This window comes from Lycorma delicatula, chromosome 1 (genome assembly GCF_047948215.1).
Source record: "Lycorma delicatula isolate Av1 chromosome 1, ASM4794821v1, whole genome shotgun sequence".
Classification (NCBI taxonomy): domain Eukaryota; kingdom Metazoa; phylum Arthropoda; class Insecta; order Hemiptera; family Fulgoridae; genus Lycorma; species Lycorma delicatula.
The window spans coordinates 143,218,232-143,243,863 of record NC_134455.1 but is presented as its reverse complement, the minus strand read 5'-3'; the positions used below and the strand labels follow the sequence as shown (position 1 = coordinate 143,243,863).

Here is a 25,632-nt window from a genome sequence, read left to right as displayed (position 1 = left end):
CGGTACTAAGTCGCAGATTCCGCCTTCTTTCGAAATCTGATTTGAAAAATTACATATTCGTCAATTTGAAGAAAAATGTTTGTGTGACGAATGCGGGTTTGTTTTGATTTAAAATTTATTTTTCTTTTCGGCTGTTTAATTCATTACGAATGTAGACCTGAATGCGAAACAGCAAAAGAGATTTATGACTGTTATATGTTTTTTAAAATTAGTGATGTATTTGATATATTATTACGTAATACATTCGAGGATTGGACGAGAAAACGTCCTAGTATTGATGATATGTTAGAAACGGGATATTATTTTACCGGCGTGTTAGATGGTGTAGCATGTGCAGAGTGCGGAGTTGAAACATTCGAGTGGATGGATGAAGATGTTCCGTTTGAGGAGCATAAAAAAGCGTCGCCGAACTGCGTGTTGACCAACGTCAAGTATGAAGCGAGTAATTTTTCAGCATATTTATGCGCGCGCATAGTTGTAACCGTAGTATATAAGCGGTTCACTAATGTTTTACGTTATTTGTTCTAGGAAAGAGTTACTGATCGCAGTCGCATAAACAAACAATGAGCTTCACGGCTTCAACTCCATCTTTGTCTAACTCTGACTCTGATTCAGAGTATCAAGACGCAGCGAAAACAGTTGAGTCTACCGACGCAGAAACTGTTCTTGAATCCGAGTCCGATATCACCAGCGATTCGTGGATTATTGGTTTTGTTCCAGGAGACCAGATAAATCAATGCAACATTTGTTATCTATTTTTTAAAAAATTTCCGTTATCGATAATTGAGATTATAAAAAAAGGAAAATACTTCGGTAATAAAACAGAAGTTCTAAAACTGAATCTACCAGTTGTTATTGAATATGAAGATCTACGTAACAGATTGTCAGAGTGGAATTTTTATCTTGTATATTATTTGTAACTTCATATTTTTTGTTTGAACATAAATAAAAAAATAAATGAATATGATATAATTGTTTGTTTTATTTATGCTTTATTTATTTCATTTAGCATATATAAACTATGGTCGGCATTCTAAAAAATAATTTGACGCCGAACCATGAGCATGAAAGCAGGTATTGCGGAAGAACTTCATAAGCAAGCTCGCAGAAATTTTTTGACAAGACCTGTCGAACTTAAGGGTATAGAAAATTTGTACCAAGCTGATTTAATCGAAATGATTGATAAATATATTCTTACACTTATAAATTGTTTTTCGAAATATGCTTTTCCTTTGAAGTGTAAAAAAGGTGACGATGTTGTAAATGCGCTTGAGCCGGTATTTCAAAAATATAAAATGAAACATTTTCAAACCGATGACTGTAGGGAATGGTTTAATTCTAAATTGAAATCATTACTACAAAAATTTAATATTAATCATTATTCGACATATTCCGATAAAAAGGCGTCAATAGTTCAGCGGTTCAATAGAACCCTCAAATCTAACATGTTGCGTAAATTTACCGAGCAGGGAAATTACCGTTGGACGCGAATATTAGATGAATTTGTTAATAATTATAATAATAGGGTGCACAGGTCTACAGGTTTTAAACCTAAAGATGTTTCTTATAAAAACGAACGCAAGTGTTGATAAATTTATCAAAAATTGCAAAAAAGCGTCTTCGAAGTACGGTTGCAAGTAAATTTAATGTAGGTGAGCAGGTAAGGATAAGTAAGTATAAAAAGATATTTGCGAAAGGATATCTTCCGAATTGGACGAATTGTTTACAATCTGTAAGGTAAAAATGACACGGCCTATAACGTACGTTCTTAAAGACAAAGGGGGAAATATTAAAGGGAAGTTTTTATACGGAAGAACTTAGTAAAACCAAGTACGGTAATGTTTTCTTTGTAGAAAAAGTGTTAAAGAAAAAGGGTGATAAACTGTTAGTTCATTGGCTGGGTTTCGATAAGAAAGAGGATTCGTGGATAAAAAAGCAAGATCTTATAAAATAAATTACGCTGTTAAATTACATTCAGTAGCGAAGATGAATGCCGAAGAACAAGATCGGAAGTTGACTGTAATTAATTTCGATCGTTTAATTGGTGATGTAGTCGATTTTAATTAAAAAAGAGGCATAGTCCTCTTCTCCTAAGCAATATTATATGTTTAGTTGTAGGTCCCTCAAATTCTGGTAAGACCAATGCAGTTTTTAACCTTTTGTTTGACCCTAGCGGATTGAGGTTCAGTAATATATATATGTGTTTTCAAAATCCTTGTACCAGCCTAAATATTTACTTTTAAATAGTTTATTAGCCGATGTTGAAGGAATAGGTTACCATCCTTACAGCGTTAATGATGTTATTGTAGCACCTGAAGAAACAGAGTCTAATTCTATAATGGTATTTGACGATGTAATATGCCAAAAACAAAATAATATAACAAAATACTTTACTATGGGTCGGCACAATAACATTGATGTGTTTTATATGAGCCAGACGTATAGTAAAATCCCTCAACAGCTTGTACGCGATAATAAAAATTTTCTTATGGTTTTTCGTCAGGATGAAAGAAACCTAAGACATATATATCACGATAATGTGACGTCTTATATGACATTTGTAAAGTTTAAAGAAGTATGTAACGAGGCTTGGAACCGGTCAAAAAATGTGTTTTTAGTAATTGATAAAGAAAGAGATATCGATAAAGGCCGGTATAGATTTAATTTTGACACCTTTATTAGAAAGCCTGATAAAAGCGTGAAAAAGACTGAAAAAGCATGCAAGCTCTATCGCCTAAGCTTTCTAGACCGTATTTAAGCCGCAACGATTCGATGAATGGATCATACAAAAGACGAATGGCTACCTTGGAGGATCGCGAGCGGATCTCTGCAGAGATAGCGGAGATCCGGAAGAGTATTAAAAGGAAACATAATGACTTGGTAAAAGGAAGATTCGAGTTGGACATGAGGCTACAGAGGGACTTTAAACCCCTTACCGATCCCATGATTAAGCTTGCTGATAAAATTAGTTCGAAAGAAGCCGAAGTAAAGAGAATAAAAAAAGAAATAAATCCAAAGACGAGACCAACGCCTCCGGTATCGGGTGAAGAGCAGAAAGCAAAAGAAGAAGAGGAATATCGCAATTTTGAAAAGAGACTCGGTATGGGCTCGATGTATGACATATTGACCGAAGAAGATAGAATGAAGCTTGCTAAGCGTTCCGTAATAGACGAAATTTTCATCCGGAGGAAGTAAACGGTCGGTTAGCGAGTTACACCAGAAAATGGATACGTCTAGCTAGTTGCCTTTCGAGATGGCTCAACCGTCTGATATGACTGATGACGAGATGAAAGGAGTAAGAAAACGACACGCTGCAAAAAGATTAATCTTTTACATGGTTCGACGTCGTGCTGAAAAAGAGGCTGAAAAACAAGCCGAACCGCAATTACAACATGAACTAGAGGAGTCTTTTGAAACCTATCCCACGATTGAACAGCTGTTGCATACGCCTGACGGGAAGATGAAGGCGATTATGACCGTAAGGACCAGCATTCGAGAAGGTTTAGCGAAGGAGTATATGTTAGATACTATAAGAGACGTAAAAAATAACATCGATAAGGTGTACGGCATACAATTTCATGGAAACGATCTGAAAATTGGCGATGCAAAATAGATTTTGACAGGGATAGTAATATTCTTATTAGAGAGGATACATATCCTGCGACTCGAGGGTTGTTTGAGTTGATTTTTAAGAGAAAACCGCAGTTGTACACAGAAGAGGACTTGGAAGAGTACAAGAAAATTTTAGTCGCGAGAAACGCACACAGAAGGAACAACTCCGCTTTGGAACGAGTAAAGACCAATCCCGGTTTCAAACATGTCGAGATAATAATGAAACTTTTCCCGCCAGGAGTAATTAAAAAACGAGGGGAAGGACTGTTAATACCTAATAAAACGACTTTATACGAAGACCGAAAGATCGATTACGTTTTATTTCGACGACCCCAACGAAATATGTGAGAGGTTGAAACTGCTGATAACATCTAAAAAAAGCCGGAAATATGGCTCACGATAATGAAATAGTATCGATAATTGAGGAATTGAAAGAACGCAGACTAATAAAAGGAGAGGCCACGCCGTAGCCGATTTATTCGAAAACATGCCAATCAACAGTTAGGTCAGTCAGAATTCAGCGCTAGGATTCCGTTTGGGATTACCGATGAAGGCGATATCGACGCCCGCGAAAAACGAATTTGTAATTTAGCCTGTGCTGAAAGTCCAGATAATGCTGTTAACATGGATGATTGTTTGTACTTTATCGAGCAATACTTCGAAGATCGAGGTGCATTAACGCCCGAAGAACAAAGCAATTTTAATGTTATCGATTTTAAAGGTGCTCATGCTAAAAACGCAGCCGATCCAGACGATGAAAACGACCTCATAACCATGAGATACGCAAGGTATCTCAGCATAATATTCAGCAGAAATTTGACGAAGTCATCGTCCGAATCGAAAATATGATCAAGAAAGACGCGGTTAATCCTTTAACAAGTACAAATACGAACGATCCCGCTATTGAACAACGGTTACATGAAACGGTGTCGCGATTGAAAAGTGAGATTGGGAAAGATGCAGAAACCCAAACTGATGATATAAAAACAGATGATTTAACCGAGGAATTTTAGTCGTGTATAAAATGAGTTCGCGAATAAGCAAATAGTTAGCAAGAAAGCAGAACGCGGCTTGTTAATTCTATTGCAAGTCTACCTGGTAAAACATTCGACATCGCAAGTGGTGTTGCAGGAACTGTACTGAATCGTGCAGTAGACCTGCTTCCTTTCGAAGCTCACATACCAGGTTATCAGTATTGTGGACCTGGAACCAAACTAGAAGAACGATTGAAAAGAGAAGATCTGGGGATTAACGCGCTCGATAAAGCTGGCAAGCACACGATATCGCATATAGTACATACAGCGATTCTCGCCGGAGAGCGCAGACAGATAAAGAATTAGCAGAAAGAGCCTGGCAAAGGGTGTCGGCTCCAGATTCTAGCATCGCTGAGAAAGCCGCCGCATGGGCTGTGACAAACGTTATGAAACTAAAAAGCAAATTGGGCGGTAAACTGTGGAAACCTTCTTTAGGCAGAGGTACGCGGAGAAAAACCATAAGAAAAAAAGGGAAAGGTGTTTACCTCGAACCTTACAGTTCAAAGAAAAGATGCGGCTTAAGAAAACGACAACCCGCACGCCGCAAGCACAGACGTCAGCAACGTAGAAAATGAAAACAATAGAAATGTTACGCAAGGTTTCCATTCAACCTTTAACAGCTATGGAGCTGATACGACTTGCGCGCAAAGTGAAAATACCGCAATTCAGAGGGGTTTTCATGCGCGATACCCTACCGGCTAGAATAAAAAAATCCGAATCAGGAATACTAAATCTAGACAGCGTCCTAAATCCGGACACGCATTGGGTTTCTTACAAAAAACGAGGCGTGAACGTGGATTATTTCGACAGTTATGGAAATTTACGTCCGCCTAAAGAGTTAGTCAGTTATTTCAAATCCGGCGGAGAGAAAGTCAATATTAAGTATAATTTAGACCGCAGACAAGATTTTGATTCAGTTGTTTGCAGAATCTGTGTTCGAGGTTTTTGCCTAAATGGAAAATCATCCGTTTTTCAGCAGATTTTTTCCACCGGTAGAACTCGGCGACGCTGCTTTGGAAGTAGGTCTCGTCGATTTTATGTCTTACAACAACATTCCGAAAGTGAAAAAAGGGAAAAATAACAGGTTTTATTATGGCGATGGTAAAATTATAAAGTTAACTCCTGGAATGTACGAGATCGAAGATCTGAGGTTGAAACTGAAACATGCGGTGGGCGACCAACTGCAGGTTAGTCATCATTTGGCACAGATGACATACAACAAGCCGGTGGCGCGTATATCAACGGCGAATCTGGTACGTTTAGCGTATTGCTTCCGTTGAAAATGCTTTTAGGGTTTTTCGAGTATTATAACAGAATACTGCTAAACGTGAAACAAGAAATTATCCTGCTTAGGGCGTCCACTAACAATAATGTGGTTGTTATTCCGCCGGGAAAAACATTCACTTTTAGTATCACGAAAATAGTATGGAAAATACCGTATGTTAACGTATCGGATGAAAGGCGGTTATCGCTTCTTAAACTCGTCGATAGAGACGAACCAATTTCCATGGGTTTTCGAAAGTGGAATCTGTACGAATACCCCTCTTTACCTACCAGTAAAGATGTCATTTGGACGGTGAAAACAACCACGCAAGCGGATAAACCTCGTTATGTAATCGTCGGATGTCAAACTTCGAGAAGAGGAGATGCGACTAAAAGCGCCTCTAATTTCGATTCGGTTTCAATTAACAATATCCGTTTATATTTGAATTCGATATACTATCCGTAGGAAAACATTCAAGGAGATTCGCTCTTAATGTATGAAATGTTTAAAAGTTTTTATCGAACTTACTATAACAAGAAATCCGAAGGGGCGCTAATTGTTCCGTCTAAATACGTTTCAATCCCGTTATTAATTATAGACTGTTCAAAGCAGAGCGATTCTTTGAAAAATGGCGCTGTATCGCGCTGTATTCTCGATATAAAAATCGAGATTCAAACTAATAACCCTATCGCTGCCAATACGACTGCTTACCGCTTGATGATAAGCGATTGTATGACGCAATATTTGCCTTTAACAGACACAGTTGGAAGCGTTTTTTAACCAGTCCAATTCGTCGTCGTCTATGAGCGACAATATGTGTTCCTTCATGGCAGACCTCAGTTGTTTTCGCATATCTGATACGGTCGCGTACGTCAAAGAATTGGCTATCATTTCTCTGGACGAGCGAAAAATCGAGCATCATTTGTTTAAACCGCCTTTCGATTACTATGATATATCGTCGCAAACTCCAAAATCTAAAGTACAGAATTTACAAAAAGAAATAGGTCATAGTTGGAATTCAGAATTCATTTCGTATTCGAGATTACCGTTCATCCTTAAAAGTTTAGCGCCTTATTTTACAATATATGTTAAAGTCGAAGACATTATCTGCAATTGTAAATGATAATTGGTATAAGGGAGTAGATCTTGACGGATATGATTGTCCACCGATCAACACTTTCAACTGTAAAACGGATAAAATTTGCCCCTTTGGTGAAAATCATGACTGTGCTATGAAAAAAGCTATATGGCTTTATATGTGGTAGAGCGAGCACTTAAAATTCTGTAGAATTTTAAAGCACATATAAAGCCGCTCTTCTGTGTTGTAACACGGAAGTGTGGAAGAAGTAGGAAATGCTATGAAAAAAGCCCAGGAGTGCTACTTAAACAGTCCCGGACGGGAGGTTCTCCGCTACCTCCCCAAACAATTCATCATCGATCATTACGGTCTATACGTTCCTGCAAAGGTGCACGCAGATCTACCAGTCTACTTGCAACAAGATCCATAAATCAAGATTCAAGAACCGTTTCCAGAAGAAAACGGAGTGGAAATTAAACATTTAGCTTTTCTTTACCATATGTATATTTGCCGATCTATTTGTAATATGCAATTGTTTTTTGTATGAGAAAATATATGTATGTAAACCGTAACGTCATTCCTTCTGTATTCAGTTTTAAAATCAATAAATCGTTTCGAAAAAAGAAAAAAAATAGTTTTTTTCATTTCTAGATTTAATTCCTCTTCCTTATCATTAAGGACCATTCAATGTTTAATTTTAGGAAAAGAAAATAACACACATCGTTTTAACACAAACTGCTTTTAATATTTACAATACATATTTTTTCATTTTTTACATAATTTTACATCTTTTATTTAAAATATATTACATTGTTTTATTTAAAATACATACATATTTTTATGGAAAATATATACATTGTTTTACGTCTTTTATTTAAAATATATCATATACATTGTTTTATACTTTATTTAATATACATACATATTTTACATTATATTTACTTTATACCAAATAATAATTTATTAAACTAAATAAAAGAAACAGATATACTGGAATAGTTTCCAATTTTATTTTAAAATAAATACTTTATTTTATTGAAACAGCATAATGATTTTTATAAAATTTTTTACAAAAATAATTCATTTATACAGTATAAAATTCTACAGAATTATCGATTCATGAGAGTAGGTGACAAGAAATGGGGATTGTGCTAATGCTGCATTCGAAATTATTTAAGTGGGGGATTGTGCTAATACCGCATTCGAAATTATTTATATTCTACTTTTATAATACATTATTCTAATCGTTCACTTAAAATATTTTTTTGTGTGTATCACTTGCTAAATAATCAAACCAGTCCTTTGAATTAATACTTATATAATATATTCTAACTGAATTTATGTGTCTTTGATTAAGTAAAAAAAAAAAAATATTCGCAAATACTTCAGTTGAAGAAAGCTTAAATAAAGTATTGTCTTCCTCGTTAAATAAAATTCTTTTAATCGGATCGAAGCATACATAATTATCTACCATGTCCATAAGATAAAAAGGACCAAAATTAAAAAATACAGTAGAAAGACAATAATGACAAATAAAAGGATCCGGATCATTTCTAAATTCATATTCTGAATACGCGTTCACCTTAAATTGTAATTTACTAAAATCTAATATTGACAAGAAATGTCTTAATTCATCATCTAGTATCAAATTTTTATTTAAAATATTCTTCACTACCGCAAAACATGAATATTAAACTAATGATAAGAGCTTCATATAGCCAGCCGATACGATTACAATTTGATTTAAAATAAACCATAATAAACTGTAAAGAAAAAATAAGCATCATTTAAAATTTAACAATTTTGTTATCGAAAATAAAATTTATGGGATGGCATTTTCAAACATAATGCTTAATTCTAAAGGAGTATTTTTATGACCTTTTATTTTATGAGTATTTTTATGAGTATTTTATGGTATTAATTTCATCGATTGCTATTCTTTTATCACCGTAATTACATATTGCTACTTTATTAACCGTAACAGTATGAATAATATGTTTTCTACTTCGAAACATTTTCATCTTACGGTATAAAGTCGATGCAGGTTCTTGTAAGCATGCTATATAATCTTCTAAAGTAATTTCGTTTTTACAACATTTTTCTTAACGCCTTTTGCTTTTTTTCTACTTTACCAGTTTCTGTCCTAAATGTATAGAGTTTAGCTCTTAAATCTAAAAATTCAACAATCGGTACACTTTTACATTCATCCTTGAATTTGCCAAGTACCTTTTTATTAGTGAGCGAATGACATGGGTGATTTAATGGGTAATCCGATGTGTCAAAATATTTAATAAAATTTTCGTTTTGCATATCGCGATAAAAATCAAACGTTTCAATTTGATAAAAGAAGCTATCAGTATCCATATATAATAATTTTATATGGAACCATATTTTGTCCTTCATAACGTCGTAGTGAAGTTGGTACATTAATGTTTTACTTAAATCTAAAACGGCTAAACCTACATAAATTGGTTTATCAAAATATATTTTCTCTTTAGAGCACTGTACAGCGCATAAAGTTTCATCATAAATTATCCTGTCCTTAGAATGTAGGTTTGCATATAAGTTTGGAAAGGCGACGAGAGCATGAAACCAATTCTAAATTGGTTCGTTTTCTTACGTTTTCCATGCATTTTCTAAACACTGCATTATTCATTAATTTAAAAAAATCTTTTTCAAATTCGTTCGAAGCAGCTTGTCTGTTAGCTGTATTTAAATCAATATATGGTTTCAGCCATCTTGCTTGTTCGAACTGAAGAATTCTATGAATTTTAATAACTTTTAAACCGTCACATATAGCTTGTTTCAAAATCTCATAATGACAGATGTAATTTTTCTTCGTCTCTAAGGTAGCCAATAACGTGCATTGTTTAGAAAAAGGAGGAGGTTTATTTTCTGGGAGAAACGGCAACTCGTTGTGATCTAAATGCAGACACTTCGGATATTCGACATCTACCTCTAAGATGAATCCTATCCGAGATTCAGCAGGAATACTACATACATCTTGCAGGATAATATTTGTTAAATCGTCACGAACCCACATAACATTTTTGAACGGTAAATATCTACTCATGGCCCAGCCTTATAAGTTGTTGGCATCGATATAAGTTAAGTATTTTCGAGGGGAGTGAGAGTCGAAACCTTCTTTTACATAAGGATTATTTGCAGAAGCATATTTTGTGACACACATGGAAATTCCGCCTCGAATACCTTTCTCTAAGAAAAGAACCATATCATAGTCCGTCAGTAGTTCGAGATTTATTTCCGTTTTGTACAGCATAGCCTCAAACGAAAATCCTGGTGCAGTAAGATAATGTGCACAATCCAATCCATATTCTGTTAGACACAACGACCTAAAGTTTTCAAAGACGTCAGCTAACAACAAAACATCACACTTAAGATAAAGGTCGCTATAATCTCTGAGGGTAAAGTTGCCGTCCTGTCGAGATTTAAAATAATCCCACACAATCTTTGCATGAGCATAATTTTTATCATCTATATTCTTACCGGTTAAACTGCTATAAAAATGTTGTTTAGACGGTAGTTCTGTATCCTCTAACACAGACCAACAGCTGGTATATTCATAAGGATACACCCCTTTACGCGTCACTAATGGGAGTTCGTTTTCGGAAAAATATTTCCTGATATGATTTAGTTTACATACGGGAAGATTTGAAACCAAAGTCTCAAGACTATCAGGCATAAACCGAAACAAATCCACAAATTGAACGGATAGGTTTCTCGATATTTGTTTAGAAAATGAAGTAAACTTTTCTACAGAATTTCGTATAGCATAAATACTTATCGTATCGTAACTTAATTGTCTTATTATAAAGTGAGAAGCATAATTTGAGGAATTATGGATGAACACAGGAATTCTTATTCGGTTACGTCTTTGAAAATTACATTTACTACATAATGCCGAACGGTATTTGCCAGTAATGTGGCAGTGATCGCGCTGTGGCTTCAATTGAGATGTAAATTCTTTTTCGCACATTTGACAAGATTTAGCAGAATTAAAAACACTAATATCATCATCAGTCATACTAAGAGGAATATTTCTGTCGATCGCATGGGCTATGTCCTTAGCTATATCCGTAAGACATTTCATAAATCTTTCGGCTGCAGAAGGACTTCTTTAAAGGATACACGGAACAGGAACTAAATCTTTTACTTCAGGCGGTACAGTTTCATCAAATACAAAATACATACAGTAACTCATCGGAATATGTAATTCAGATTCTGCAGTAAACGCACATTTAGGCGTGGGAAAACAAGTATGAACAGGTTTTAAAATACACTCAAAATCAGCATACGCAACAATCGGAGCAGGAAATTTATGATAATTTTAAAATTTTAAAATCGACGCCAATCCATTTTCTACTATAGGAACTACAGCTTTAATAGACTCTGTGTTTTTACACAATTCTAAGTGAGTCGCCATCTTACGCTCACTTTCAATGTCGTATTTATAATACTTAAAACGCCTTTTACAAATGACTATTCTGTGTCTGTGTTTACTCAGTTGAAAAGAAACTAATCGTGAGAAATCTGATATAAAACAGTAGTGACTAGTATCATCCTGCTTCAACAACAACAAATCGAAATGATCTGCCAACTCGTTGTCACACGCCTTGAGAGGAAACACTTGTTTTTTATCGTCTAAGCCATCTACGTTTACAGAAACATTGTTTTTCATTTCATATCGTTTTATCTCGCGTAATTGTGTAGGGAAACTCAACATGCTGAAATCGTACCGGTCTTCGATTCTCCTGTATCTTTCATCTGCACGTTCACGATGCGGTTCTTCCACATATTTACAGAGAATAGCCCATTTGAAACAATAGTTATGGTTATTTTTAATATTTATAACTGCTTTTCGATTATATATTTCTTTCGGTAACGGAAGATAAGAGGTGCTACGCAACGGATGATATTTATTAATTCTTATCAGAATACCATCAATAAACTTCAATATCCAGCCGCTCCCTTTTCCTTCAAAAGCGTCTTCCTCATAAAGGATACGCCAAATAGCATTATCAATAAATTCTGGAACACTATCTACGCTGAATGCCTCTACATTTTTGTTTTAAAACAGATATCATTGGTCTCATAGAGTAACTCCTTACCGTATGTACACTAATAGAAAATTAAATTTAATCGGACCTGACATTGTTATCGCTTACGAAAGTAATTCAATCATGTCGCTTTTTAAATTTTCTAAAAAATTTCCAAATATCTTTTGCATTATTATTACTGTTTTTATAATAGTAAGTTTGAATATTACATGCAAACGCACTTTCAATTAAATGAAATTGATCCGTTCTTCTTGTACGACCCAATCGGATACGCTTGCAACTATTCTAATTTGCCATGCCTAAAAAATCGAAATGAATTTCTAATTATAATAATAATTACATTTTACCATATTATATAATCTAATAAGTAATAAATAATACTAAAAAATAATATGTTATTATAAAATATTTTTCAAACAAATACTTACTATAATCGGTTCCGACTGAGAACTTTTCGTCTGCAGTGAATAATTAAATAAAATTTTAATTTATACCCTAGAAAAAGAAACAAAATATTATCTTTCTAAATACTAATTAAGTTTAAAATAAAATTATATATATTTAAATCTAATAAAATAGTGATATTATTTAAAATAGACAATTAACTGAAAATAATATCATTTAACATTACTGTATAATAAGTTAAACCAGGTTTAAACATTAACGGTAACAACGTATTAATTCTATAAATATATATAACTATTAATGCTGGAAAAAAATATTATTTTACATCAAATAATTAAATAATTATTGTAAAAATACATATATAATAAATAAATAATAATAATAATATTAACACAAAGATAAAAAATATTATTTTATATTAAGTTAATTAAAAATTTCGTTTCATTTACCTTAAATAATAATAATAATAATAATAATAATAATAATAATAATAATAATAATAATAATAATAATAATAATAATAATAATTAATAATAATAATAATAATAATAATAATAATTAATAATAAAAATAATAACAATAATAACAATAATAACAATAATAACAATAATAACAATAACAACAATAATAATAATAACAATAATAATAATAACAATAACAACAATAATAATAACAACAATAATAATAACAACAATAATAATAATAATAATAATAATAATAATAATAATAATAATAATAATAATAATAATAATAATAATAATAATAATAATAATAATAATAATAATAATAATAATAATAATAATAATAATAATAATAATAATAATAATAATAATAATAATAATAATAATAATAATAATAATAATAATAATAATAATAATAATAATAATAATAATAATAATAATAATAATAATAATAATAATAATAATAATAATAATAATAATAATAATAATAATAATAATAATAATAATAATAATAATAATAATAATAATAATAATAATAATAATAATAATAATAATAATAATAATAATAATAATAATAATAATAATAATAATAATAATAATAATAATAATAATAATAATAATAATAATAATAATAATAATAATAATAATAATAATAATAATAATAATAATAATAATAATAATAATAATAATAATAATAATAATAATAATAATAATAATAATAATAATAATAATAATAATAATAATAATAATAATAATAATAATAATAATAATAATAATAATAATAATAATAATAATTATAATAATAATAATAATAATAATAATAATAATAATAATAATAATAATAATAATAATAATAATAATAATAATAATAATAATAATAATAATAATAATAATAATTATAATAATAATAATAATAATAATAATAATAATAATAATAATAATAATTATTATTATTATTATAATAATAATTATTATTATTATTATAATAACAGGGCGGTAACAGCTGTACTCAAGTACATTACATATAGCTGGCTAACGGGGTTCCGAGTGTTGTTTCTCGGATATACTTTCTTCGGTCGATTTACATCCATAGGCCGAATTACAGGACTGGACTTTACGGCCACCTGCAGATATGACATTTTTAACGATTACGGAAATGGATTTATACCGCCTTTAGAGCTGGCGATGTGGCGGCCACGGTCAAAGTTATTTGCAGGTGTAACGGAGACCTTTCGTCGTCCACATGCCCCCTGCGATGGCAAGCATGTAGTTAAGGTGCCCATGTTCGGAGCATGGGAGCCCTGAAAGCTTCGGTGTGTAGGGGCCTGGAGTCAGTGCAGAGACTGCGCATCCGCTCTCTGCCAGGACATATGCCGGTTCCACCGGAGTACCGGAACGGACCTCCAGGGTTGGTAGCCCTGGAGTGGGGGTGTACCCCGGCGGCTAGCCTTACTACAGAAGGGATTTTTTGTTCATGAATTTTCCTGAACAAACCAACGTGGCAGAGGGTGCACGTAAACACCCTCGTTTAGAACCAGCCGTTTCGCCTGAGGCAAAACGGAGGAAGAGTACGGAGAGTAAGAAGATAGAGATTGAGGCTAGAAAAAGCTTACAGAAGGCTTTTTTTAAAAGTAGTAATGTACCGAAACCTAAATATTTGGTCATTACAAAGGAGGATGGAAATTTCTCGAGGGTGAGTCCTTTTCTCATCGCTCGAGAGATAAACAAATGTGCTGGAGGCCCTGTAAAGGAAATACGGAAAACTTTTACGGGACTTCATGTAGAGACTGTTAATGATATACAGTCTCAGAAGATTTTAGGGCTGAAGAAAATTGGAGAGCTAGCGGTACGCGTTGATCCCCACGGCACGCTCAACACCTCAAGGGGTGTTGTGGTCTGTCGGGATCTTTTAAACTGTTCGGAGCAAGAGATTGTAGAGGAGCTGGCAGCACAAGGAGTAATAGAGTGCCGTCGGTTAAACATGAGAAGGAACGGTGAGGTCTTACCCTCGGCTTCTCATGTCCTTACTTTCAACCGACCTACTTTGCCAGAAAAGATAAGAGCGGGGATTCACCGTTTGGATGTGCGGGCATTTGTCCCACAGCCGATGAGGTGCTTCAAGTGCCAACGCTTTGGCCACACCGCTCTTAGATGCGAAAGACCGCAAATATGCGTGTGCGGTGAAGAGGTGCATGAGGGAGAGCCATGTAAAGAGCCTCCTACATGCATAAACTGTAAAGGAGCGCATTCTTGTAGATCAAGGAATTGTCCTGTCTACAAAGATGAGGTAGCTGTGCAGGAAGTAAAAACCCTGCAAAAAGTCAGCTACTTCGATGCAAAAAAAATAGTTAACGCCCGTAAGCCTAGAGCAGCAACATCTTATGCTCAGGCTGCGGCTACTGTTCCTGCTCCTGCTCCTGCTCCGATTGCTGTAGATGAGGTACAAATTATAAATAAACTTGCTCCCACTTTGGCTAACATGATTGAGAGGATCATCGAAAACAAGATGAAACCTCTTGGCAATAAAGAACTTGTTAAGCCAAAGATAGTGATACAGCCTGCTGAAGATAAGTCGATAAAAGTGAAAGTTGCTCCTCCAGAAAAGAAAACGGACAATAAACCTGAATGTCAAGTCCGTCTCAGCGAGATCCTCGATGAAAAGAAAAAGGCGATACCTACAGAGTCTGTTATGGAGGCTCCCAAGCCTCCTGTAACTGAAGTGGCCTCTAAGCCTCAGAGGCCACAAAAAATCACACAGGGGGGGCGAGTGTCCCCCCTCCCACAGGCGGTGACCGGTGCGACCCCCGTGTTGGGGAGCGGGCAGGTTGTCGCCTCTCAATCGGCGCCTGAAACCGGCGCCGATCCATGCCCGTCGTCGTCGGCGGCTTCGGTGGTCTCCGATACGGAGACCGGAAGCCTTACAGGCGACGACCTTCTCCGCGAACACGATGCTGTTCGCAGGATGGAGAAGAAAAGGAAAAAGGGATGGCCGAAAGGAAAACCCAGGCAATAATTTAATTAAAAATTAAAAATTAGCGAGTCGATTGTACAATGGAACATCAATGGATGTTTTTCAAACATCCATGAGCTCCAACGCTTGGTACATGACGTAGACCCGATTTGTATATGTCTGCAAGAAACGCATTTCCGCCGAAATGAAAATTTTAAATTAAAAGGATTCCATATATTTCGGCGAGATCAACCGCCAAATGTAAGAGTTAGAGGTGGAGTAGCTATATTAACATCGACTAGAGCTACCACCGAAGCGGTTGTTCTAAACACCAACCTACAAGCGGTCGCCGTTAGAATGAAGCGACCGCTTAAGATCACTGTGTGCAGCATATACTTACCGAATTACGATTGGAATAAGGATGACATAGAAAGATTAATTTCCGAGCTTCCCCCACCTGTTTTACTGGTGGGTGATTTTAACGCTCATAATTCTCTCTGGGGATCGGATCGAGTAGATCCCCGTGGAAGAGAACTGGAAGGGTTCCTGATGAATTCTGATCTTATTATTTTAAATGACGGATCAGGAACCTTTTTCAATGCCAGAGATGGATCGACGTCCTGTATAGATCTTGCACTCATAAGCGGATCGATAGCACCGAGGTACAGCTTCCATGTTATAGACGATCTGCATGGAAGCGATCATTTCCCGGTGCAAATTGTAACTGATGTTACTAGAACAATATATCCCATCCCTAAAAGATGGTTATTTGAAAAGGCAGACTGGACGAGCTTCACAGCTAGAACGATGCTCCCGAAAACAACTGGAGTTATCGGAGAAGATGTCGACGCCATAACAAATGCAATAATTGAGTCGGCATCGAGATATATTCCCAAAACATCTGGGAAACTTACAAAGAAACCCGTTCCATGGTGGAACGATGAAATAAGTGAAGCTATAAAAAGAAAGAAAAGGGCGTATAATGCCTTTAAGAAGCGTCCTAGTATAGAAAATCTTGTTGCCTTTAAGAAATACAGGGCGTATGCAAAACGTGTTATGATAGATTCGAAAAAACGATCCTGGCAGCAATACGTGTCATCCATTGACAAAACTACTACTGCATCAGATGTTTGGAGGAAAGTGAAGGCGATTTGTGGGCGTAATGATTTTACTCCCATAACTAGCCTTCAAGATGAAGATGAAATAAAAGATACTCCATATGAAATTGCAGAGCTGTTATCCAATCATTTCGAAAAGGCCAGCAAAACGGCCAACTACGAGGAAGGTTTTCGAACCCAAAAAGAAGAACACGAAGGTCTACTAAATTTTGGAACTGAGTATAATTACTCATATAATGTACCATTTAAAATGGAAGAATTCGCGAAGGCGTTGGAAAAATCAGGTAACACAGCTGCTGGTCCGGATGAAATCCACTATAATATGATCAGGCAGCTGAATACCACTGCAAAGTGTAGACTATTAGAACTTTATAATAAAATATGGCGGGATGGAACGTACCCGCAGCAGTGGAAAAAAGCTCATGTTGTTCCAGTACCGAAGAAAAATAAAAATTTAAGAGACCCCAATAGCTACCGTCCTATTTCTTTGACGTGTGCTATGGGGAAAATATTGGAAAAAATGATTAATAATCGACTCGTCTGGGTTTTGGAAAAAGAAAACCTGATATCATCGTATCAAGCAGGTTTTCGACAATACCATTCTACCACTGATCAAATGATCAGCTTAGAGGACATTATATATAACAGCTTTATTACAAGGAAACATTGTGTCGGAGTCTTCTTTGATCTTCAGAAGGCTTTCGATATGACCTGGCGTCATGGTATAATGCTCCAGTTACATGAATGGGGCATTCGTGGCAATTTGCCTATACTGCTCAGCAACTACATGAATGACCGTACCTTCCAAGTACGCGTCAACAACGAATATTCATGTGAAAGAATCTTGGAAAATGGCATACCGCAAGGTTCGCCGTTGAGCGGTACCTTGTTTACCATTGCCATTAATAAATTGATATTAGCCATTCCAGTAGAAATCAGCAAAAGCGTCTATGTTGATGATCTGGCAATCGTATATGCCAGCAACAAGACTGCTATAGTGAGGTACAAATTGCAACGAGCGATCAATGCTCTAAATGAAGTTGCAAGGAATACAGGATTCCAATTCTCACCAGAAAAAACGTGCTGTGTACACTTTTGTAGGAAGAGAATTCCTCATCAAAGTCCTTCAAAGTCCTGCTCTGACAATTGATGATAATCCAATACAATATAAAGACAGCGTAAGGTATTTAGGACTAGTATTGGATAAATCCCTCACATGGGGATTACATATACAGGACTTGAGTGATAGATGCAAAAGAGCCCTAAACATTATAAAATGTTTATCGAACCTAAATTGGGGCTCAGGAAAAGAGACATTATTGAGACTGTATAAAGCATTGGTTCAATCTAAACTAGACTACGGATGTATCGTATATTCATCCGCTAGAAAGTCGCACTTAAGAAAGTTAGACGTAGTTCATAATAGCGGAATAAGATACGCAACAGGTGCTTTCCGCACGAGTCCGGCGGCTAGTCTGATGTCTGAAGCCGGAATAATGCCACTACATTATAGAAGAGAGATCCTCTTGTTAAGATATGCAGCAAATATATGGGCTTTCCCTGCCCATATAAATAATAAATTGTTTAGGAATCATCCCATGGCTGCATTATACGAACGTCGTGCTACCTATTCCAGACCAGCCGGAATTAGGTACCACGAATTAAGAAGGAAATATGAAATTGCTATACCAGAGACACTAGCAATTTCTACTAGAGAAATACCGCCATGGCTCTTGCCAGCGGTAAATACAAGTTTGGATCTCTCTCAAGGAGAAATAAAAAAGAAACCAGCAGTGATCATCCAGCAGGAATTTTTAGCAACCGTCAGTAGTTACGAAGAACATATTAGAATTTATACTGACGGTTCTAAAACCGAACATGGTGTTGGATGCTCGATATATGTAAATGAAGAAGCCCACTCTTGGAGACTGCCAGATGTGGCCAGTGTCTACACGGCAGAACTCACTGCAATTCAGCAAGCTCTTCGCTACACTGAACACTATTGCGAAGAGAGAGTGCTAATATGTTCCGACTCATTAAGTGCACTTGTCGCAATTCGGAACAAGAACATTAAGGATGTCCTAATTGCAAACATCCTGTCCATTTTATACGTTCTAAAACAACGAGGACAGCGATGCGTATTTGTATGGACTCCGGGGCATGCTGGTATTACAGGTAATGAAATCGCAGACGAAGCTGCCAGAAAGGCAACAGTCTGCGATGATTTGGATGCATTTCCTGTAAGAGTGGCAGATATTAAAAACCGTCTAACAAATATAGTAAGAAACAAGTGGAACGCTGAATGGAGGAGTTTAAATACAAAATTAAACTCAGTTAAAACTTCTCCTTATAAATGGAAAAGCGACTTTAAATTGACTCGCCGTGAACAAGTAGCGGTGACCAGACTTAGAATCGGTCACACGCGATTAACAAATTTATATTTGTTAACCGGCGAAGTGAGACCAATGTGCGGTGTTTGCAATAAAACACTGACAACCAAGCATCTAATAGAAGAGTGTACCATATATGAGGACCTCAGAAAGAGGTTCTGTTTTACAAATAATATTAGTGCTGATCTGGATAATGGAAATGAAGAAAATATAGTTGCATTTTTACACGCCAGTGGACTTCTTAAAAGTCTGTAAAATGGAAGTTTAAAGCTGTGGAAAAAGATACTCTAAGTGGTAGTTATATATATATATACATATAGAAGAAAGAGGATAGATATGGTATTGAGAAGATTAATTATAATTTTAAGTTCATGGTCTTTTGAGAACCTATCTCAAATTTTAATATTGGGGCCCTTTACACCCCGTAAGTGTTTGTGATTGTCCTTGTCTTTCATGTTTTAATGTTTACTGTGAAGTTTGTGTTTTTAAATAAAATGTAAGGGCCCTTTACACCCTTACATATAACGATCCTGATGGAGATAAAAATTTATTTTAAAGAATGTGACGAGGGCTAATGACCTTAGCAGTCGATGCCCGTAAAAATTTCAGTTAAAAAAAAAAAAAAAAAAAAAAAAAAATAATAATAATAATAATAATAATAATAATAATAATAATAATAATAATAATAATAATAATAATAATAATAATAATAATAATAATAATAATAATAATAATATTATTAATAATAATAATAATAATAATAATAATAATAATAATAATAATAATAATAATAATAATAATAATAATAATAATAATAATAATAATAATAATAATAATAATAATAATAATAATAATAATAATAATAATAATAATAATAATAATAATAATAATAATAATAATAATAATAATAATAATAATAATAATTATTATAATAATAATAATAATATTATTAATAATAATAATAATAATAATAATAATAATAATAATAATAATAATAATAATAATAATAATAATAATAATAATAATAATAATGTGGCCCTGAGGTAGATAATCCCCACGTCCGGAACACAACATCTATGTTCCACGTCCAGGGCGGCAACAGCTGTACCTTTGTACATCACATATAGCTGGCTAACGGGGTTCCGAGTAAATTCCTCGGTTATGCATTGTTAAGTTTGACCTGGTTCCAACTTCAGGTCACTAAACGGACTGGATTTTTGGCTACCTGCAGGAAATGGAGTAACATATGATTTTGGATATGGATTCATACCATTCTTAGAGCTGGCGATGTGGCGGCCAGGGTCAATGTTATTGCAGGTGTAACGGAGACCCTTCCGTTGTCCACATGCCCCCTGCGATGGCAAGCATGTAGCAATGGTGCCCATGTATGTCGGTGCATGGGAGCTCTGAAAGCTTCGGTGAGTAGGAGCCTGGAGTCAGTGCAGAGACTGCGCATCCGCTCTCTGCCAGGACATATGCCGGTTCCACCGGAGTACCGGATAGGACCTCCAAGGTTAGTAGCCCTGGAGTGGGGGTGTACCCCGGCGGCTAGCCTTGCTACAGAAGGGATCAATGTTCATGAATTTTCCTGAACAATCTCACGTGGCAGAGGGTGCACGTAAACACCCTCGTTTAGAAACCGCCGATTCGCCACAAGCGAAGCGGAAAAAAAGCAAGGAGAGTGATAAGATTAGAAAAGATGCTGATAAAATCAGTAAAGATTTGAGAAAAGCTTTGTTTGGTAATAATGTTCCCAAACCAAGATTTTTGGTCATTACAAAAGAGAATGGTAACTTCCAAAAGGTAAGTCCATTCTTAATTGCTAGAGAGATTACAAATTGTGCTGGTGGTCCTGTCAAGGATATCCGTAAGACGTTTAACGGATTACATGTCGAAACTATAAACGACATGCAAAGTCAGAAAGTCCAGGCGTTGAAGAAGATCGGTGAATTTGCGGTTACTGTCCAACCGCATAGTACACTCAATTCATCTAGAGGAGTTGTTGTTTGCCGTGATCTTCTTAACTGTACTGAAGAAGAAATAGTGCAGGAAATGTCTAGTCAGGGAGTGACACATTGTCGCAGACTTTCTATGAGACGAAATGGTGAGATTCTTCCTTCGGCCTCTCATGTATTGACATTCAATAGGCCAAGTCTTCCTGAAAAGGTACGAGCTGGCATCCATCGGCTTGATGTACGGGCATTTATTCCGCAGCCGATGAGATGTTTCAGATGTCAACGTTTCGGACACACTGCAGCTAGATGTGAAGCGCAGGAAATTTGTATATGCGGATTGAAGATACATGAGGGTGATCCATGTAAAGACCCTCCAGTCTGCATTAATTGTAAAGGGCATCATAACTGTCGATCCAGGAACTGCCCAGTATACAAATCAGAAACAGCCATTCAGGAGGTTAAAACGCTTCAAAAAGTCAGCTACCCTGAAGCGAAGAAGATTGTTAACCTACGTACACCTAGACCATCGACTTCATACGCAGAAGCAGCTGCTGCTCCCCCCACACCTAAAATCAACGTGGAGCAGTTGCTTAATACGATGGCACCAAGTCTCGCGACAATAATAGAAAGAATCATTGATTCCAAGATCGAGTCTACTCAACAGATACAACAAAGTAAACATGAGAAGGCTCAATCCCGGACTGACGTCGCCGACAGAAGACCCGCACCAGCGCAGTTTAAAAAACCGGCAAAATCCTCGATTATAACTCCAGCAATAGACGTAATGAAGAAAAATCTTGATCTATCCAACAAAGATCTAAAGATCACCCCGACGACGAGTCATATAGCTAAGGATACTGTGACAAGAGTACAGGAAAAATCTGCGTCAACCAAAATGGAGGTGCAAGTAACTATCGAAAAAGCACCAGACACAGACGATATTAAAACTGTACCTACAGAGGCCCCAAAAGCTCAGAGAACAACTGTGGCGAGAGCATCTGTATCAGCCGGACCAAGCACAGCCTTAGACATCGAATCGAGTTCATCAGCCGCCGAAAGTGCATCGGTTGCAAGTTTAGACTCAATTGCAACGATGCTCACAGCACCATTCAAGCTTTCATCACCTGATGTAAGCCGGCGAACGTCGTTGGCGTCAGAAAGAGAAGACGATGCCATGTCCGAAGCCTCAGACACTCTGTCGTCGGAAGTTGAGGCCGTTCGCAGAATGGAAAAGCGGTGTAAAAAGGGTTGGCCAAAGGGTTGGCCGAAAGGAAAGCCTAGAAAGTGATATAATTGAATCAGAAATTATAAGAAAAAGCAAAATTTTGATCATTTTTTTTTTGAACAATAAAATGTGAAATTTTGAACCTTTTTTTTTGTTTTTTTTTTGAAGTGGGATGGGGCTAATGACCAAAGTAGTCGATGCCCCTAAAAACCTCAAAAAAAAAAAAAAAAAAAAAAAAAAAATAATAATAATAATAATAATAATAATAATAATAATAATAATAATAATAATAATAATAATAATAATAATAATAATAATAATAATAATAATAATAATAATAATAATAATAATAATAATAATAATAATAATAATAATAATAATAATAATAATAATAATAATAATAATAATAATAATAATAATAATAATAATAATAATAATAATAATAATAATAATAATAATAATAATAATAATAATAATAATAATAATAATAATAATAATAATAATAATAATAATAATAATAATAATAATAATAATAATAATAATAATAATAATAATAATAATAATAATAATAATAATAATAATAATAATAATAATAATAATAATAATAATAATAATAATAATAATAATAATAATAATAATAATAATAATAATAATAATAATAATAATAATAATAATAATAATAATAATAATAATAATAATAATAATAATAATAATAATAATAATAATAATAATAATAATAATAATAATAATAATAATAATAATAATAATAATAATAATAATAATAATAATAATAATAATAATAATAATAATAATAATAATAATAATAATAATAATAATAATAATAATAATAATAATAATAATAATAATAATAATAATAATAATAATAATAATAATAATAATAATAATAATAATAATAATAATAATAATAATAATAATAATAATAATAATAATAATAATAATAATAATAATAATAATAATAATAATAATAATAATAATAATAATAATAATAATAATAATAATAATAATAATAATAATAATAATAATAATAATAATAATAATAATAATAATAATAATAATAATAATAATAATAATAATAATAATAATAATAATAATAATAATAATAATAATAATAATAATAATAATAATAATAATAATAATAATAATAATAATAATAATAATAATAATAATAATAATAATAATAATAATAATAATAATAATAATAATAATAATAATAATAATAATTTCCGAGTGTTGTTTCTCGGATATACTTTTTTCGGTCGATTTACATCTATAGGCCGAATTACAGGACTGGACTTTACGGCCACCTGCAGATATGACATTATTAACGATTACGGAAATGGATTAATACCGCCGTTAGAGCTGGCGATGTGGCGGCCACGGTCAAAGTTATTTGCAGGTGTAACGGAGACCTTTCGTCGTCCACATGCCCCCTGCGATGGCAAGCATGTAGTTAAGGTGCCCATGTTCGGAGCATGGGAGCCCTGAAAGCTTCGGTGTGTAGGGGCCTGGAGTCAGTGCAGAGACTGCGCATCCGCTCTCTGCCAGGACATATGCCGGTTCCACCGGAGTACCGGAACGGACCTCCAGGGTTGGTAGCCCTGGAGTGGGGGTGTACCCCGGCGGCTAGCCTTACTACAGAAGGGATTACTTGTTCATGAATTTTCCTGAACAAACCAACGTGGCAGAGGGTGCACGTAAACACCCTCGTTTAGAGCCGGCTGTTTCGCCTGAAGCGAAACGCCGAAAGAGTACGGAGAGTAAGAAGATAGAAATTGAGGCTAGAAAAAGCTTACAAAAGGCTTTTTTTAAAAGTAGTAATGTACCGAAACCCAAATATTTGGTCATTACAAAGGAGGATGGAAATTTCTCGAGGGTGAGTCCTTTTCTCATCGCTCGAGAAATAAACAAATGTGCTGGAGGCCCTGTTAAAGAAATCAGGAAAACTTTTACGGGACTCCATGTAGAGACTGTTAATGATATACAGTCTCAGAAGATTTTAGGGCTGAAGAAAATTGGAGAGCTAGCGGTACGCGTTGATCCCCACGGCACGCTCAACACCTCAAGGGGTGTTGTGGTCTGTCGGGATCTTTTAAACTGTTCGGAGCAAGAGATTGTAGAAGAGCTGGCAGCACAAGGAGTAATAGAGTGCCGTCGGTTAAACATGAGAAGGAACGGTGAGGTCTTACCCTCGGCTTCTCATGTCCTTACTTTCAACCGGCCTACTTTGCCAGAAAAGATAAGAGCGGGGATTCACCGTTTGGATGTGCGGGCATTTGTCCCACAGCCGATGAGGTGCTTCAAGTGCCAACGCTTTGGCCACACCGCTCTTAGATGCGAAAGACCGCAAATATGCGTGTGCGGTGAAGAGGTGCATGAGGGAGAGCCATGTAAAGAGCCTCCTACATGTATAAACTGCAAAGGGGCGCATTCTTGTAGATCAAGGAATTGTCCTGTCTACAAAGATGAGGTAGCTGTGCAGGAAGTAAAAACCCTGCAAAAAGTCAGCTACTTCGATGCAAAAAAAATAGTTAACGCCCGTAAGCCTAGAGCAGCAACATCTTATGCTCAGGCTGCGGCTACTGTTCCTGCTCCTGCTCCGATTGCTGTAGATGAGGTACAAATTATAAATAAACTTGCTCCCACTTTGGCTAACATGATTGAGAGGATCATCGAAAACAAGATGAAACCTCTTGGCAATAAAGAACTTGTTAAGCCAAAGATAGTGATACAGCCTGCTGAAGATAAGTCGATAAAAGTGAAAGTTGCTCCTCCAGAAAAGAAAACGGACAACAAACCTGAATGTCAAGTCCGTCTCAGCGAGATCCTCGATGAAAAGAAAAAGCCGATACCTACAGAGTCTGTTATGGAGGCTCCCAAGCCTCCTGTAACTGAAGTGGCCTCTAAGCCTCAGAGGCCACAAAAAATCACACAGGGGGGGCGAGTGTCCCCCCTCCCACAGGCGGTGACCGGTGCGACCCCCGTGTTGGGGAGCGGGCAGGTTGTCGCCTCTCAATCGGCGCCTGAAACCGGCGCCGATCCAT

General features: G+C 35.0%; 1 long non-coding RNA gene across 1 annotated transcript in view; it reads right to left on the bottom strand.

Annotated features, from left to right (window-relative positions):
- Positions 1-7,996: 7,996 nt before the first annotated feature.
- The window catches only part of LOC142318197 (uncharacterized), a 51,051-nt gene continuing 33,415 nt past the window's right edge, over positions 7,997-25,632 (bottom strand). The window contains exons 2-3 of the long non-coding RNA XR_012754847.1: positions 12,495-12,561; positions 7,997-8,751 (exon numbers count right to left, since the gene is read on the bottom strand). This is a non-coding gene — a long non-coding RNA (uncharacterized LOC142318197). The remainder of the gene's footprint in view (positions 8,752-12,494; positions 12,562-25,632) is intronic.